The sequence below is a fragment of the Trachypithecus francoisi genome, unplaced genomic scaffold, assembly GCF_009764315.1.
Source record: "Trachypithecus francoisi isolate TF-2019V2 unplaced genomic scaffold, Tfra_2.0 Lachesis_group0, whole genome shotgun sequence".
NCBI classification, from domain to species: Eukaryota; Metazoa; Chordata; class Mammalia; order Primates; family Cercopithecidae; genus Trachypithecus; species Trachypithecus francoisi.
In genome coordinates, this window is record NW_022681453.1 from 118,111,624 (window position 1) to 118,126,223 (window position 14,600).

Sequence of the window (14,600 nt, forward strand, 5' to 3'; positions counted from 1 at the left end):
TTAATTTTCTTCCACATAAGTCACATCAAGTATGTATACCAACAAAGAATACTATTCGGGAGAGAGTTCTGTTATTATTTTTTAAGGTAAGATTGCTTAGACATTTGGTATTTTCCTCCTTGCATTGTACGAGTTCTGTAGATTCTGTTTGGATTCTGGCCCCAAATCTTAAGCTGACTTGTTTCGAGAAGTCATTTCTTTGAGATCCTTAATCCCTATGCTGTCCATAAATATTATGATTGGCAAAATGTTATCTCTTTGTTGAGCCTCTGTTTCCCTGCCATTGTGGTTCTACCTGACCTTCTGTATCCTGTATGTGTTTCTGCCTAGGTGTGGCCTTGGGAAGGATAATTTAGTTTCTTTCCTTTGACAAGAAGAGTAACTTCTTCGGGATCCAAACACAAAATGCTCCATTCATTAGCAGAAGCTGGATTGTCATAACATGTCTTGTGTAACACTTCTAAATACCTTCTCTTACCACAGCAGTGCAAGGTTGCACCTGTTCCGCCACATTGCATGCAGTGTTGTCTGGGTAACAACAGTAGAAGGACACAGAACAAAAAGGGAGCAAATCAGCTTGGAGTCTCCGAGTTGACTTTTCCCTTTCTTTCTGAATTTTTGGTGCCATTTTCACAAACTCATGATTTACTTTATTCCTATGAATCATATACTTTCCTTTCTTCACTTGTAGAAACACATTACAATATTATTTTCTTTTTTAAAAAAATATGGAATGCTTCACAAATTTGTGTGTCATCCTTGCGCGGGGACCATGCTAATCTTCTCTGTGTCATTCCAACTTTAGTATGTGTGGTGCTGAAGCGAGCACTACAATATTAGTTTTAAATTGAAAAATCATTGACTATGAAGATATATGTTTTCCCTTTGTCTCAGAGTCACACAGTCCTCATATCCATTTATGCATTTTCCTGAAGTGGAAGGACATTGATTAATTCTTCGCCATATTATTATACAAAAATACGTGGAATTATATCAGTCAGGATAATCTCAATTATGCTTCACTAACAACCAGCCCTGAATTTCAGTGATGCAATAAGATTTATTTCTTACTCATGCTACCTCCCATTGTGGGTTCACGGAGGAGCCAAGGTCATCCAGGTCTCTTGGGCCCCAGGCTGGCAGAAGTTCCATCTCAATTCACACTGTCATCATCATACAGGCACGAAATAGGGAAATGTGCAAATTGTGCACTGGCTCCTAAAGTTTTGAGCCAGAAGTGACATGGCACTTTATTCATATTTCACTGGCCAAAGCAAGTCCCATGGCCAAGCATAATTTCAAAAGGAGAGAAGAGTCCAAACCTGTTATGTTTCCAAAGGGAGATGAACTGGAATATGTGTAAACAGCCCCAATGACCACGGTAGCACCTTAGAAAGAATTAATCTCGGGTGTGAGATGGCCGCAGAGCCGGGCGGAGCTGACCTGCGGCTCCCGTGACCGGCTCTCCGGCCAAAGACAAGGCCCGGGGAACCGGCCTGCTAGGCAGGCCTCGCCCCAAGACGGTCGCCGTGCCCAAGAGAGGAAAGCGACTCAAGTTCCGGGCCCACGACGCCTGCTCCGGCCGAGTGACCGTGGCGGATTACGCCAAGTCGGATCTGGCTGTCGTGAGGTCTGGACGAGTCAAGAAAACCGTAACCAACGCTGTTCAGCAGGAAGTAAAATCTCTTTGTGGCTTGGAAGCCTCTCAGGTTCTTGCAGAGGAAGCGCTTTCTGGGGCTGGTGAGCCCTGTGACATCATCGACAGCAGTGATGAGATGGATGCCCAGGAGGAAAGCATCCATGAGAGACCTGTCTCCGGAGAAAAGAAAAGTAAGAGACACGAAGAAGAAGTGGACGGGGCTGGAGGAGAAGAGTATCCCATGGATATTTGGCTGGTGCTGGCCTCCTATATCCGTCCTGAGGACATTGTGCATTTTTCCCTGATTTGTAAGAATGCCTGGACTGTCACTTGCACTGCTACTTTTTGGACCAGCTTGTACCGAAGGCACTACCCGCTGGATGCTTCCCTGCCTTTGCGTCTGCGACCAGAGTCAATGGAGAAGCTGCACTGTCTCCGGGCTTGTGTGATCCAATCTCTGTACCATATGTATGAGCCATTTGCTGCTCGAATCTCCAAGAATCCAGCCATTCCAGAAAGCACCCCCAGCGCATTAAAGAATTCCAAATGCTTACTTTTCTGATGCAGAAAGATTGTTGGGAACAGACAGGAACCAATGTGGGAATTTAACTTCAAGTTCAAAAAACAGTCCCCTAGGTTAAAGAGCAAGTGTACAGGAGGATTGCAGCCTCCCGTTCAGTACGAAGATGTTCATACCAATCCAGACCAGCACTGCTGCCTACTGCAGGTCATCACCCTCAGTTTCATCTGTATTCCGATTGTCATGGGGATGATATTACTCTGTTTACTATCCGTGTGAGCACGGACATGTGGCATCATCGAGTGAGACTGGTGTTCCAAGATTCCCCTGTCCATGGTGGTCAGAAAATGCACAGTGAGCAGGGTGTGCAAGTCATCCTGGACCCAGTGCACAGCGTTCGGCTCTTTGACTGGTGACATCCTCAGTACCCATTCTCCCTGAGAGCATAGTTACTGCTGCCCATCCCTTGCGGCAGCCCGGAGTCTAGTCCATTAGCAATCAGATTCCAATTTGGACAGGGCGGCTGGATTGTATGTCTGGTTAGTAATGTACATGCTCTTCAGGTTCCAGGGCTCCTGTTAGGGAAGGGAGAAATGTTGAATCAAGAGGAAGAATACCGGGAGGGAGGAGGGATTGCATTGGGAGTTATACCTGATATAAATGACGAATTGATGGGTGCTGACGAGTTGATGGGTGCAGCACACCAACATGGCACAAGTATACATATGTAACAAACCTGCACGTTATGCACATGTACCCTAGAACTTAAAGTATAATAAAAAAAAAAAGAGGAAGAATACCTACTGTGATATATAAACATATTTTAATCTAAAATTTTGCATTTTAAAAGAATGGCCCTGTTTTCTGTGTTAAAGCCTCATTTGGTGCTATTGAGTTTGTTCTTTATTCTTTCATCCCAGTGAAAATTGTTGATCTTGCTCTAGGGAAAAATTAAACTCTTTGAATCTCCAAACAAGGAAGTTTCAGCATTCCCTTATGGATCAGAGGAAACTTAGAGGCCTGAAATTGTTGCTTCCAGTTTAGCTGCCCCTCAAATTCAAGTGAATATTTTCCCTTCTCTCTTTACCCTTCTCCAGAAATAAAGCAGGTGGCAGGGTTTTCAGAATCAAGAAAGAAAGGAAAGAGAAAGAAAGAAAGAAAGAAAGAAAGAAAGAAGAAAGAAAGAAGAAAGAAAGAAGAAAGAAAGAAAGAAAGAAAGAAAGAAAGAAAGAAAGAAAGAAAGAAAGAAAGAAAGAAAGAAGGAAGGAAGGAAGAAGGAAGGAAGGGAAGGAAGGAAGGAAGGAGGAAGGAAGGAAGAAGAAAGAAAGAAAGAAAGAAGAAAGAAGAAAGAAAGAAGAATCTCACCAGAAATACAAGTAATTAAAAATATTGAAAGAAAGAAAGAAAGAAAACAATGGTGCTGCCAAGTAACAGTGCTATGGTCACTCTCTTGCATTGATTATGAAATATTTCTGAAAAGCAATTTAGAAATGTGTATTCATCAAGGGCCTCAAACATCATCCATAAACTTTGGACCTTATTTACACTTTCAGAATTTACCTTCATAAAAATAAAAATTGTAAATATCTAAATGTCTAATAAAGAGGAATTGGTAAATCTACTACCGTAGCACACATGATGTAATATTATATAGCCACCAAATATCATAGTTTTGAATAATTTAAAATGGTAAAATGCTCAGGATGTAACATTAGGTGAAAACTATCAGGATATAATAGTATTTTCAATGTTAACTTATTAAAGAACCTTAGTAGTAGTTATCTCTGGCAGGTGGGATTAAGGTTTTTATTTTCCATTTTTATACCTTTCACACATTCTAAAATAAACATACACATTTTTGTTGTTGTTTTTTGTTTTTTTGAGATGGAGTCTCACTCTGTTGCCCAGGCTGGAGTGCAGTGGCATGATCTCTGCTCACTGCAAGCTCCACCGCCTCCCAGGTTCACACCATTCTCCTGCCTCAGCCTCCCTAGAAGCTGGGACTACAGGTGCCCTCCACCACACCCGGCTAATTTTTTTGTATTTTTAGTAGAAACGGGGTTTCACCATGTTCGCCAGGATGGTCTCGACCTCCTGACCTTGTGATCCACCCGCCTCAGCCTCCCAAAGTGCTGGGATTACAGGCGTGAGCCACCACACCCGGCCAACATACACATTTTAAAAGAAAAATATAACAACTTAAAAAATACTCAACACGGGCCGGGCGCGGTGGCTCAAGCCTGTAATCCCAGCACTTTGGGAGGCCGAGGCGGGCGGATCACGAGGTCAGGAGATCGAGACCCTCCTGGCTAACATGGTGAAACCCCGTCTCTACTAAAAATACAAAAAACTAGCCGGGCGCGGTGGCGGGCGCCTGTAGTCCCAGCTACTCGGAGGCTGAGGTGGGAGAATGGCGGGAACCCGGGAGGCGGAGCTTGCAGTGAGCCGAGATCGCACCACTGCACTCCAGCCTGGGCGACACAGCGAGACTCCGTCTCAAAAAAAAAAAAAAAAAAAAAAAACTCAACACTTCTGTTTTATAGCTTTATTGAAGTACTATTACACACCTTGACATTCATCCATTTAAAATGTACAGTTAGATGAGTTTTAGCAAATTTATACAGTTATATAACCATCACCACAATTAAAATTTGGAATACTTTCAACATCCCCAAAAAGTTCCTTCATTCCCTTTTGTAGTTCATTCCTGCTCACACCCCAGCCCTTCAATCTGTTTTCTATTGCTGCATAATTTTGCTTTTGTTAGAGGTTTTATATGAATGGAACTGTATGCATATTTTATATCTGTCTCCTTTCACTAAGCATGATGTTTTTGAGATGAATTCATGTTGTTACATATATCAGTAGTTCATTCCTTTTATTACTGAGTAGTGTTCTATTGTATTGAAACACAATATTTTGTTTATCCATTTAACAGTTGATGGACATTGGGTTGTTTCCAGACTTTGGCTATTATGAAAAATGATGCTATGAATATTTGCATACAAATCTTTGTGTGGATATGTATTTTTATTTCCCTTGGATAGATATCTAGGAATGGAATTGCTGAGTCATATGGGAAGTGTAAGTTTAATTTTTTAAGAAACTGCCAACCTGTTTCCAACATGGCCATACCATTTTACATTCCCACCAGCAATGTAAGAGAGTTCCTGTTTCCCTAGATTCTTTCCAATACTTGGTATTGGTAGTCTTTTTAATTTTAACCATTTTGGTAGGTTGAAAAATATCTAGCACTTGGATATTTCCCTTACAGGCATTTAGCTGGTAGTACTGTTGTAAGCTCTATTCACATGGTAGCTGAAAGCTGGGATCTTGAGTTTCCATGCTTGCATGCCTCCAGCATCCTAGTTGAAAGTAAGGGAAGTCTTCATCAACAACCAAAGGTTCAACTCTTTGTTATTATAGACTTAGGCCGAGTAGATTTCTTACGGTAACACAACATATGCAATCCAACCCACATACAAACTGACCAGACTTTTGTGTTTCTTAAAAATGTGTGTGCTGGGGTATTGCAGGGCAGGGGGAATGGGGATAGAATTATGTTGTGAACTTTTCTCTTTTGCATGAAAGCGAATTAAGGAAGAGGCATGCCACTGAGTGTTTCTTTTCCTTTTTATTTTTTTTTTCTTTAGTTTGACAAGACAAAGTGTGGGCTGGATATATAATTTGAATATATATAATTATTTCTTGATAACTATAAGGACAAGAAGCAAGTGCTGCGGGACTCATGGAATCCTTTGGTATGGGATGTGCCTAGAGAAATGGTGAAATGGTGTACTCATGTGTAAGAAAGGTAAAGGAGAAAAATCTCAAGAGAAACTCTGTACCATAAGGTTTCTCTTCAGTGTGTGGGGAGTCGGACAGTGTCATTAAGGACACTGTACTAGAATAAAAATTGTCTGGGTTTCAATTTAAATCTTTCGTTTATCAGCTGTGTGACCTCAGATGATTCATTTAATATCTCTGGCTTCCTCATCTGTAAAATGGGTGTAATAATATCTGACCTACCTACTGCATGGCAATCTTGGATCCAAACAGCACTATAGAACCAATTTTATAGAGCACTTTGCCTTATTTGTACACAGTACATTTGTACTTTTTATTTCATCTTTTTCTTATGCAATCACCAAATAACCCAGGGAGGTAGCAAAGCATAGTTATTATCTCCATGGTACAGATGACTAAACTGTGGCTCAGAGGCTTTGGAATCACAAAAGAAAGACTTCTAGTTCCCTGGTCAACAGGGTATTATTTTGTGCTATAGTTCTTATAGGTTATGTTACATGCTGTGCTATAATTTTTAATGTTGTAAATAGAATTGGGCCACACATTTGTTTACGTATTGTCTACACCTGCTTTTGTGTGACAAGGGTAGAGCTGAGTCATAGCAACAGAAACCACATAGTGTGCAATGCCCAAAATATGTACTCACTGGCTCTTTAAGAAAATGTTTGCTAGCCTCTGCTTTAAGTGCTTTTTACTATGTGTATTAACTCATTCAATCCTCCTAACAATCCTACGAGGCTGGTTGTATTAGGCATTAAGGAAAACTGAGGCATAGAAAGGTAGAGTAACTAGATCAAAGTAAAACAGTGAGTAAATGGAGGAGCTGAAGTTTGAACACAGGTAGTCTGGATCCAAACCCAATGCCCTTAATCCCTTTCATTACTGGCTTCTGTGATTTCTATTGGGCTGCATCTCATTTGGTTGACAATCACTGAACAACTGTTAGTGGTTGCTAACAGCATTCTAGGGATTGGGGCTAGTATAGAACACACTCTTATGGAGCTAACATTCCAGTGGAGGAAATAAAACTATTATCAAGTAACCAAATAAATGAGCAAGATTGTTTCAGAGAATGAAGTCTGTGGTGGAAAAGAATAGGTTAGAGTGATCAGAGACAGAGAACCAGGTGGATAAATGGGGCAGGAGAGAAGTTGCTAGAAACCGCTGTGTACGTTGAACATATTTTGACTCTGATCCTCCCAAGGGAAAACCCTTATTCATCTTATTGCTCCTTCTTCTTTGTCTCCCCAGCCCCTGGCACAGAGTGAGCACTCAAAAACCACATGAGTACATATGACTGACCTTTCCGTCACCTGCCTTCCCACTGACCGCTTCCTGCCCCTTCATTCACCTTTGTGTTTGAATATTCGTTCGCATGACTTGTTCTTCCACACCAAATTATGGGCCTCTAATAGTCATGATCTCTAACTCTAAGTCTCATAAACTTAGTCCAGAGTCCTGAACAGAGAGGTACCTCAAGAATAATTTCTAAATAACATTTTAGAGTCAGCTCTTGGCCTGAAACTTTCAAAAATAGCCATGTACAGGTTGAAATTTTAGTTAAAACTGCATGTGGCCCATAGTTTTATCTCCTTTATCTGAGGTAATAGGGAAGGAACCACAGTTATTTGCAATAACAGATCCTACACCAGTTCTCTGTGCTTCTCTGTGAGTGACAAATGGTACTTCCACACTGCTGCTCTGTGTATCTAGCCCTGACCCCTGGTGAATCCAGCCTACCTGTGGATTTTGGGCTCCAATCTTAGTATATAAAAGGTGGGGAGAAGGGAATGACCCAAGTCCCCATAGGTAATACACAAATAGGGTGATGCAGTAGTGGCTGATGAAGAGAGTTACAGATTGATAATGTAAACTTACATGAAGCACAGCTTTCCAGGATTAGGTAGAAATTTCATCTGTGTGCCAAACTAGCCCTTTATACATATAAGCAAACCCAGAGTCTTCATGAGATGTAGGACAGAAAAATGATCAAATGCCTGACAAGAACCTAACATGGGCATTTCTAGCTCTGGCTTCTGCCTTGACCTTGTATGACCTTTGCAACTGTCCTAGGCAGGCAGACTTCATGACACCTGTCCCCTGCAGCAACTGTCAAGTCAGCCCCACCTGGTTTCACTAAGCTGGAAGCCGGATCTGTCCAACACCACCAGCTGTTACCCACATTTGCTTTTATGGCTTTCCTTTGCTCCCATCTCTTGTGTGGTCTCCTCTTGCTTATCTCTTTACTTCTATGACTACTAATTTTCATGCTTTTTCATTCTAACTTTATTACATCTGCAAAGTCCTTACTTCCAAATAAGATCAGGGTTTAGGTCTGGACATACATTTTGGGGAACAGACACTGAACCTACTGCAATACGCTTCAGTTTTATTTAGCAATGCAAGGTGACATCTAGTCAATATCATGCTGACATCTGGGCTGCCCTTTAAAAACCCACCTTCAGACAAAGAAGGAAATGAATTCTGTGAGATGGTAGGAGCCTAAAAGGTGAACATACTGTGGTGAAAATTGGTCTTATGATGCCTTCCTGACAATTGCAGATAAATAGAATTGGCTTATTCTATATTTCCTCTTCTGCACATTTTGGAATATAAGATAGAACCCTACCTTGCCAGAATTTGGGATGTTTCCTCTAGCAATTTGCCCATTGCCATCTTTTACTTATTGAGCACCTACAACATGGTAGACTCTATGTAGGTACTTTCTTCCTTAAAAAGTGAGGTAGAGTCTCTTATCCCTAATTTGAGGCTCAAAAAGATTAAGTAATAATCTAACTAGGAAAGCACAGTTGGCAAGTGGCATGGCTGAGAACTAAACTCAATGTTACCAATTTCTTTAGCCCACTTTCTTTGGTTCGGACATTAACACTTGTATTCATTATTGTCATTAAGCACCAAATGTTAGACCTTAGTGATAAAGCAGGGAAACCTGACGGTCATGGCTCCAAGCTTACATTGCAGGAGTGGAACTCTGGAAGAGGTACAGGAATCAATTACATGAAAAGTCAGAGAGGAGCATCCCATGAGCTCGCTTCACAGAGCTAAGCTGTCTGAAGTGCTGCCATTTTTAGCATGGGTGATAGCTATTTTGTCATTTATGAACACTTAAGGATCAATGGAGAGAGGTTATCCTTAGAGGGCAAGGACTTTGTCATTTAAGATGACTTAGGATCCACACTTATGCACATCCCAAGGACTCAGGAGCTACTACTCTGTTGCTAGACTTTTTTTAACTTAAGTTCCTAAGACTGCAAAGCAGAGATGGGAAACGCCTGGGTTAGTTCAAGGGCTGTCCAAGGGACATGTTGAGTGTACTTAAAGTTCAAAAGTGATTATGATTATGCTTTGAAATTAGCAGCTTGGTTCTTCCACGAGAGTTAATATTTATATCCCACAAATATAAGCTGCTAATTGCATTCCTTTTAGTATCAAGATACTTCCAAAGGAGAGAAAGAAGTAGCTAAAAATTAGCTTGGGCTGGCAAATATGTGGCACATTGTTGAGAACGTTGTGATCTTTGCATGTGTGGTGATCTCAGTAAACCTAGACCTACTTCTGGGTTGGTGTTTCCAATCTGAAAACCTTTTTATGTTTTTTTTTAAAATAGCGACAGGGTCTCACTGTGTTGCCCATGCTGGAGTGCAGTGGAATGATCACGGCACACTGCAGCCTCAGCCTCTTGGGCTCAAGCTATCCTCCTTCCTTAGCCTCCAGAGTAGCTGGGACTACAGAAGTACACCACCAGCTAACTTTTTAATTTTTGTAAAGACTGGATCATGCTATGTTGCCCAGGATGGTCTTGAACTCCTAGACTCAAGTAATCCTCCCGCCTCAGTCTCTCAAAGTGCTGAGATTACAGGTGTGAGCCACTGCACCCAGCCCCATCTCAAAAACTTTTGATAGCCTTCCAGGGATTGGAGAACACAGTCCAAACATCCTTAGCCTGGCCTTCAACATCCTCTGCAGTCTGGCCCCTACATTCTTATCCAGCTCAGTCTTCTACTGCATCCCCTGCCTCCCACCAAGCCTGTACATAAGTCATCACTGTCAGTCCAGACCCTCCTGGCTGTGGCCAGTGTGGTCCAGTTCTTGAGCCCAGAAGGTTCAGCCTCTGCCTTCTGCATGTGTGGGAAATTGCAAAAATGGCTGCAATTATTCTCCTCACTGTATCCACGGTTCTTTGGAATGTGACTTCGTCAAGAAGTGGAGCTTTTCCCTACCCCTTGAACCTGGGGTGGTCTTGTGACTTGCTTTGGCCAGCAGAATGGAGCAGAAGTGATGCAGTGCCAGTTCTGAGCATAAGTGTTCAGAAGCCTTGCTTACTTTTCGTTCACTCACTTGGAACTCTGCTGTCACCACAGGGACAAGCCAGGCTAACCTAGTGGGATGATAAGACCCACGTGGCACAGTCACCCACTCCCTCAACAGTTTGCCATCCAGCCAGTGATGGATCTGCCAGGGGACTGCAGATGCTTGAGTGAGTAATAACTGCTGAAGCTGAGATCAGCCAAGCCTAGCCCAGAGTAGCAGGGCTATCTCTCTTATCTGTAGACAGGCAAGCAAAAATCAATGGCTGTTGTTTGAAGTCACTTAGTTTTGGGATGGGTTAATATGAAACAAGAGATAACAGGTACACTCTGGAATTTCCTTCCCATTCATCCAACAAACATGACCTAAGAGTCTGCTACATGACTTGATCTGTGGTAGACACTGGGGGTTTAGCACCAACATAGACTATCTCCAAGGAATTCCCATTTCCTTTTGTTGGGCCTTTGAAGTTCCCCTTCTTTCAAGGCCCAAAAAAGGATGGTCAAATCCCACTTCCCAGATGTCTTCTCAGATCTTCCCAGTCAGAATTGATCTCTCCCTTTCTCAATCCCAATTGACTGTCTTTATGTCATTTCTCTGGATTCTTTCTCACCTAGACGGTTGCAAGAGCTGTTGATTGGCCTCTGCATGTCTAACCTGCTCTTGAATTTGTCCTTCTCAGACTCGCCACAGTGAGCTTTTGAAATGCAAATTATATTATGACTCTTGGAGTGAATCTCCTCACTGTCTGTCAGACCCATGAAAAAGTCCCACATCCACCTTCGTGCTCTGTCACCTGCACACTTCTCCTGTCTCATCTGCCATCTTACATTTACTCTCTGTTAATAGTTCGCTCTTTCCTGTTCTCTCTTCTAGGAATGTTCTCCCCACCCAAGACTGACTGATATGCGTATATTTACCTTCTTAAATTCAGTTGTCACCTCTTCCAGGAAGTCTTTGTTGAACTCTGCTGCTTCCTTGCCCCACCTCCTCATTTCTGTGACTGTAATAGTGTTACTGTGCACTATTGTAATTTCTTATGTTTACATGTCTGGAGACAAACGTTTTTAAAGTCAAGGTTCAGGTATTAATTTTATCTGTACATCTAGCTATCCCTTAGGCAAAATCTTTTCACTTAGTCGATACTTAAAAGTGTTTGTTTGTTTGTTTGTTTATTTATTTAAGACGGAGTCTTGCTCTAACGCCCAGGCTGGAGTGCAGTGGCAGGATCTCCGATCACTGCAAGCTCCGCCATCTGGGTTCACGCCATTCTCCTGCCTCAGCCTCCCGAGTAGCTGGGACTACAGGCGCCCGCCACCTCGCCCGACCAATTTTTTGTATTTTTAGTAGAGACGGAGTTTCACCGTGTTAGCTAGGCTGGTCTCAATCTCCTGACTTCGTGATCCGCTTGCCTCAGCCTCCTAAAGTGCTGAGATTACAGGCGTGAGCCACTGCTACCAGCCTATTTTTTTATTTAATTAATTAATTAATTAATTAATTTTGAGACGGAGTTTCACTCTTGTTGCCCAGGCTGGAGTGCAATGGCGTGATCTTGGCTCACTGCAACCTCCGCCTCCCGGGTTCAAGCGATTCTCCTGCCTCAGCCTCTCTAGTAGCTGAGATTACAGGCATGTGTCACCACGCCCAGCTAATTTTGTATTTTTAGTAGAGACGGGGTTTCTCCGTGTTCGTCAGCCTGGTCTCACACTCCCGACCTCAGGTGATCCACCTGCCTCGGCCCCGCAAAGTGCTGGAATTACAGGCATGAGCCACCACGCCCAGTCAAAAGTGTTTTTTAAATGAATGAACAAATGAATAAATTAAGGAATAAAGACTGCCTTTACAATTACCTGTTCGGTACCCTGAAAGAATGATTATTCATATCTACACAGTCATGTATACCATCTTTGTACAAATAAATTTCCTGAGAGAAAATTTCACTTAGGAGAGGAATAGAAGCAAAGTGTCTTGGAGAAGATGTGAAGAAATGCCAATTGTAACAGAAGATTGATAGTCTGAAAGCTGAACATAATCTGCTGCCCAATTTTATATGACCCGTATGACTCTTAGATCATTAGGTCCAGTCTAGATATTTTTTAAAGAAAGGAATTCCAATCTTTTTGTTTAATATTTCTAAAAATAGTAAAGAAAACCTGTTTTATCCAAGTAATATTTTATATTTTATTTATTTATATTGTGATCCCTAAATGGTTCACACCACACATATTCTGGAATCTATTCCCAACACCACACTCACCCAAAGAAAACTATCCTAGTCAGGAGAATTTTTGTCCTTCTTTCTCAATATTCTTCACTCCCTCCTTCCCAGCTATCATATAGATGAACTTAACCTTTTAAAATCATCCCTTACTGACCTTTCTCCCACCACTTTTTCACATTATCAAATCACAAAAGCCCAGGAATCATGTGGCAGAAAAATCTAACTTTCTAGGAAAGGAAGAGCTTGAGGGGAAACAATTTCACTGGAGAGTGCTAGCATTTCCTTAACAAGAGCAATGTGGATGAATTTAGGGACATTGATACTTGTATTAACTTTAATACACCCACCAGGCTGAATTATTCTACCCCTCTTGGTATTATCTGATCTTTCTAGTCTCTGAGTTTTCACTAGTCCATAACAAAATAAGAAAAATAAATGATTACATTTTAAAAAAAATTATTAAAACAAAATTTTAGAACTGTATTTTAGTCTGGTGTCTACTTTTGGAGGGTTTTCTTTTCTTTAACAAAATCATGGTGATACAACATAGTTTTTTTTTTTTTTTTTTTTTTTTGAGGCAGAGTCTTGCTCTGTCGCCCGGACTAGAGTGCAGTGGCCAGATCTCAGCTCACTGCAAGCTCCGCCTCCCGGGTTTACGCCATTCTCCTGCCTCAGCCTCCCGAGTAGCTGGGACTACAGGCGCCCGCCACCTCGCCCAGCTAGTTTTTGTATTTTTAGTAGAGACGGGGTTTCACCGTGTTAGCCAGGATGGTCTTGATCTCCTGACCTCGTGATCCGCCCATCTCGGCCTCGCAAAGTGCTGGGATTACAGGCTTGAGCCACCGCGCCCGGCCACAACATAGTTTTTTAATGCTTTATTTGGCATAATAGAAATTTGACAAACATATGTAAGTTCATAGTTTAAAAAAACTTTTTATTAGTCTATAAAACCCTAAAATATGGGAACAATCAACTCACTGTTTGTTGAGTTTTTTAGTGGGGGAGAAAAAGGCCTTCAGTTGAGGGAGGAGAGAAGAGAATAGGTGTCCTAAATTATAGGGGGTGTCCTAAATTATAGTAAAATATTTCCAGTTTCCAGAACCTGTATTTACTATTTGCTGTGTTCCCAGCCTGGAGTTCTCAACCCCTGTGGACTTTTAAAGGTACTCTAATGAGAGTTCTCAAGCTGTTTTCAGTATTTCAACAATCTAAAAAAAACCATCACTTGCCAGAAATTAGCCTGTATAGATTATACAGAAAATTTCTCTGCTTTTGGCGAAGAAGATAAGAATTCAATATGGTAACAAGAATTATCACATACTGTTTAGAAGCACTGATTAGTATCTAGAGGTTTATTAAGAAAAAAATTAAAAATTATTGATTAAAGTGTTTAATTTGAAACAGTTTGGCTGTTTCTCAAGATGTTAAAATATAGAATTACCATGTGAACCAGAAATTCCATGGCTAGATATATACCCAAGATAATTGATAGCATACATCCACACAAAAATGTGTGTATAAATATTCACAGCAGCATTGTTCATAATAGTCCAAAAGTAGAAATAGTTGAAGGTGAGTGGATAAACAAAATGTGTTATATTCATATAATGGAATAATATCCTGTCAATAAAAAAAGATGAAGTACAGATATAGGCCACAACGGAGATGAACCTTGAAAACATTATGATAAGTGAAAGAAGCCAGACAGAAAAGACCATGTATTATATGATTCAATTTATATGCAATATCCAGAATGGGCAGATCCATAGACAGAAAGCTGATGAATGGTTGCCAGGGACTGGGGAGAGAGGGAAATGGGGAGTGACTGCTAATGGATTTCATTTTGGTGTGATAAAAACATTATGGAATTATACAGCAATGATGATTATTACTTTGTGAATACAATAAAAAAATCACTGAGTTAAACACTGAAAAATTAAATATTAAAAACTTTTAAAAAGTTACAGTTGTTTTGTGGGTCATGGGTAGTATTATTTAAAACATGGGTGCACAGGTGCACTAAAATCTCAGAATTTACTACTATATAATTCATCCATGTAAACAAAAACCTCTTGTACTCCAAA

The 14,600-nt window shown here is 41.1% G+C and overlaps 1 non-coding gene and 1 pseudogene across 2 annotated transcripts; one reads left to right on the forward strand and one right to left on the reverse strand.

Annotated features, from left to right (window-relative positions):
- Positions 1-722: 722 nt before the first annotated feature.
- Positions 723-829, reverse strand: LOC117084575. Its single transcript, XR_004437508.1, has one exon. It is a non-coding gene; the product is annotated as a U6 spliceosomal RNA (small nuclear RNA).
- A 583-nt stretch (positions 830-1,412) lies between these two features.
- Positions 1,413-2,767, forward strand: LOC117083732 (annotated as a pseudogene). The gene has a single exon (XR_004437195.1). The product of XR_004437195.1 is annotated as a transmembrane protein 183B-like (transcript).
- The last annotated feature ends 11,833 nt before the right edge of the window (positions 2,768-14,600 follow it).